At 51.2% G+C, this 4,331-nt stretch overlaps 1 protein-coding gene across 2 annotated transcripts in view; it reads left to right on the top strand.

The window, feature by feature from the left end:
- The first annotated feature begins 2,593 nt into the window (after positions 1-2,593).
- Positions 2,594-4,331, top strand: part of IP6K1 (inositol hexakisphosphate kinase 1) — an 87,186-nt gene continuing 85,448 nt past the window's right edge. For both annotated transcript variants that reach the window (XM_023519553.1, XM_003800598.2), the window contains exon 1: positions 2,594-2,785. The gene's annotated coding sequence lies outside the window, so the exon portion shown is untranslated. The remainder of the gene's footprint in view (positions 2,786-4,331) is intronic.

Raw genomic sequence — 4,331 nt, 5'->3', positions numbered from 1 at the left:
AGCCCAAGAGTTGGAGGTTGCTGTGAGCTGTGACGCCACAGCACTCTACAACATAGTGAGACTGTCTCAAAAAAAAAAAGAAGGCATTAAATAGGTCAGTGGTTAAGGGGCCAGCCACGTGTACTGGGGCTGGTGGGTTTAAACCCAGCCTGGGCCTGCTAAAACAACAAGAAAAATAGCTGGGCATTGTGGCAGGCGCCTGTAGTCCCAGCTAATAGGGAAGAGAATCACTTAAACCCAAGAGTTTGAGGTTGCTGTGAGGCATGACGCCATAGCCCTCTACCAAGGGCGACAAAGTTACACTCTGTCTCAATTAAAAAGAAAAGGGGGGGGGTCGGTGCCTGTGGCTCAGTGAGTAGGGCCCTAGCCCCATATACTGAGGGTGTCAGGTTCAAACCTGGCCCCGTCCAAACTGCAACAAAAAAATAGCTGGGCATTGTGGTGGGTGTCTGTAGTCCCAGCTACTTGGGAGGCTGAGGCAAGAGAATTGCCTAAACCTAGGAGCTGGAAGTTGTGAGCTGTGGTGCCACGGCACTCTACTGAGGGCAATAAAGTGAAACTCTGTCTCGAAAAAAAAAAAAAAGGCATTAAATGATGCTAATAGTGATTGACATTTTATAGCGGTAAGAGGCTGTTATCTTTGTTGGTAAGGAAGCCTCCAGCCAGCATGGCCCCTTGGAGGCCATTTGCTTCCTTTTCCTACAGAGAGGAGGACCGTATTGCTTTTTGACTGCTCCACAAAATTTTAGGGCAGTTTGCCAACTGTGTGGAAGTTTTCTTGGGAAGTTTCTGGAGCATTAGCAGTGGGATGCTCTGTGATACAGACTTGAGAACTCTATGGCAAGGCTGGTCCTGGATTAACAAAGGCCCTTCTGTTAATCCCCTGGGTGGACATTGTCTTTTCTTCCTAATCTGTTTCCTTTGCCCTCAGCTCTCCAGTGTTGAGTTGAGCTGCTGGTATGTAGTCAGGTGGCCTATAGCAACCTGCAAGAGGGCAAGTCCTGCTGGATACAATGCTGGCCCACTCCCTACATCCAGACTGGTATCAGGTCTCAGGTTACTGCTAGCTTTCCAAGAGGATCTGCTGTCTAGGTGGAGGCTACCCTTACCATGGTATACTCGGGCTATCTCAATCTTTTCCCCTTCCCGCAAATCTGTGGGCCTGGACCCTCTTAGGGCACTGAAAGACCTTCCTTCCTAAGCTAGTTATGGTATTCCAGGCCCAGGAAGAAACTGAATGTCTTCTTTGGGAATAACATCCTTCATGGAAGTCCCACCAACTGAGAGTGTTAGAGCAGGACTTAGGGACACCAATCTGGAAACAGGCTGCTATAGGAAAGGACTATAGGCAAATTTTTCCTGAGTACTTACTCTGCTCTAAGGGTTCATTAAATCCTCATTCTGGGAAGAGTGATTTGTATCCTTACTTTACAAATGGAACAATCAAAGCTCAGAAAGGATAAGGCTCAAAAGTCAGCGTTAGGGCTTGGTGCTGGCCACATGCACCGAGGCTGGCAGGTTCAAACCCAGCCAGGGTCAGCTAAACTACAATGACAACAAAAAATAGCCGGGCGTTGTGTCGGGCGCCTGCCAGCTACTTGGGAGCCTGAGGCAAGAGAATAACTTAAACCCAAGAGTTCGAGGTTGCTGTGAGCTGTGTAATGCTAAGGTACTCCACTGAGGGCAACATAGTGAGACTCTCCCCCCTCCCCCCCAAAAAGTCAGAGTTAGGTAGCTGGGGTATTTGGGTTTAGGGCCAGACCATATGTTTTCATCTGGTTTCCTAACCCCAAAATCAAACCCAGGTAGGTGCTCTGTATGAGAAACGAGGTATTACCATCTTCCTGGGACTCAACCTGGGAGGCAGGTCATGACAATCCAACACTGATAGTGTCCTGGGAACTCAAGATGCTTTAGGGCAGAAGAGAGTGAGTGCCTGTTGTGTCAGATGTTGTGCCCAGTATTTAGGCAGGACAAGAGTGGTCAATGGGTCAGAGGCTGCTGGGGCAGCACAGAAAGCTGTACCTCGGGACTAGTGAGGGGCAAAGCTGAGGAAGCCACTGGGAAGGGGTTTTTTAATGCCCTGGAACCAGTAGAAGGTGCAAACCCAGCCTTCCACCTCCAGAGGTAGCATGACCTTGGCTCTGCCTCCCTTCTCTGAACCTCAGTTTCCTCACCAGAGTGAAATGGAGCCAAAAGCCCTCTCCCTCTCACGGTGGGTGAAAAAACAAGCAAATAGCACACCACTGACATTTAAGTGTGCATAGTGTATGAAAAGAAGCTGCGGGGTACGCACCCGGGGCATTCAAGCAGCGAAGCCAAGGGCGATCCCGCCTCGCAATCACTAGCAAAACCACTGCCGCCAGCGACGCTAAGAACTGCGCGCACGCGCCAACCCGTGCCGTCACAGTCACGTGCCCCAGGCGTTCGGCAGCAGCGCCACAGGCAGGCTCTGACTGACAGAATGACTGACCTGTCATCGGAAAGCGCTCTCCCGGGCATCAGGCAAAGAGGCCGTTGATTTGGGGTAGCCTCAGTGTGGGGCGGGTTCTTTGCCGCCCTGGTTACTATGACGCCCGGCCTCCGCCCCCTCGGCTGGCCGCCATCTTGTTGTTGATCGGCTCTCAGTGGGCAGCGCCAGGAGCTGGACCGAGCGGCCGGTGAGGGCCGCTGCTGCGGGGCTCAGCCACCTGCGCTGCCGACCAGGGGGCGGGCTGAAACTCGGAGGCCCGGGGGGCCCAGCTCCCATAGGGAGCTGTGGGCACCCGCTGCCCAGGCGGGGCCGGTGAGTGGACACAAGCCGGGCCGAAAGACTGGCCTTATTACGCCGGTGGGGAGGGTGACGGCGGGCGCGGGGTTGGAGCGGGCGCGCGCGGGGCTAGGGCTTCGGCCGAGCATTGCTGGAACATCGTTCCAGCATCCTATCCTGACCCGCTCGCCGAGCCTCCCATATGTTGCCACCGAAGCCGAGGGGCAGCCCAGGTGGAGGTCAGAGAGCCTGGTGCCTGAAGACTGGCCGGCAGAGTAGCGGGAAACTAGCTTCTCTGACCGAAACCCTGGGCTTTGGTGACCCCGGGCGCTGAAGCGTGTCCGGTGCCAGCTTGACGCTGTCCTGGGCGTTATGTTGTTTCTGGGTGGGAAATACACTTAACCACTATCGCTCCTGCGAGTAATTTTCAGACCGGTAGAGATTAAGACCAGACAAAACAGGCCAAAGCCTCTGCAAGGCAGGCGGATCGGTGTCAAGGCCCTGTAATTATGGGAGGGTGAAGACCCTTTGCCTGGCTTCTTCCTCTTGAGACTAGTTCCGAGGCTCACAGTTTGCTTCCTCCTGAAGAGCCGGGTTAAATGTCCATAATGTCTGAATTTTATTTTGGAACGTATTTCTTCTGGTTCCTGACCACAACTTTTGGAGACTGATAATATTTTTCTCTTTTTGCTTTGAAAGAAAGTGAATACTATGGTGACGATTGGAATAATTTTATTTCCTAAAAGATATTCCACCAGTTTATTGAGAGACAAAGGAAATGAAGAATCCGAAAAAGAAATAAGACTTGTTGTTGTGGATGGTATTCCACTGCCAAATTCACCTTTTTTTTAAAGGACGGTCTCCCTCTGTCACCCCTGCTAGAGTGTGGTGGTCATTATAGCTCACTACAACCTCAAACGCCTAGGCTGAATTGATCCTCCTGCCTCAGCCTCCCAAGTGGCTGGTACTGTAGCCATACTACCATGTCCATCTAGTTTTTCTATTTTTTTTTTTTTTGTAGAGACAGGGTCTTGATTTTGCTCAGATGGGTCTCAAAGTCCTGGCAAAGTGATTATCCCTCGTTGGCCTCCCAAAGTGCTAGAATTACAGGCTTGAGCCACCAGGATGAAGTATTAAATTCACTTTTAACAGTGCTGGAAGGTGAAAACAGACCCCTTTCCTGCAAGGGTAGGAGGATTGGAGATCCTGGGCAGAATGTACAGGTTTAGGAAGACTACTGACTGCTCCAGAACAGGGTATCTTTACAGGTTCCTTGGGTTCTCTGCACAGGCTTGTATGTGGTTGTCAGAAACCTGCATGAGATGGTAAGAAGTCAGGCAGCACTACTTTGTGCACTTTTGTTAGGTATGATCTTGTCATTTCTGAATTTTTAATTCTGAAAGAAAGCAGTTCCTTGGTCAGCAGGAGATCCTTTTGGCAAGCAGATGTGGAAATCAGAGGAGGCTGGTAGCTTGTTGCTGTTAGTCTAAGGTTATATCTTACTTAAAGAAGAGAGGCTCGGTGCCTGTGGCTCAAGTGGCTAAGGCGTCAGCCGTGTACACCCAAGGTGGACGGTTCAAAT

Source organism: Otolemur garnettii, unplaced genomic scaffold, assembly GCF_000181295.1.
Source record: "Otolemur garnettii isolate 467f Iridium unplaced genomic scaffold, OtoGar3 scaffold00179, whole genome shotgun sequence".
NCBI classification, from domain to species: domain Eukaryota; kingdom Metazoa; phylum Chordata; class Mammalia; order Primates; family Galagidae; genus Otolemur; species Otolemur garnettii.
The sequence above is the reverse complement of the archived record's forward strand: the minus strand, read 5'-3'. Positions and strand labels throughout refer to the sequence as shown.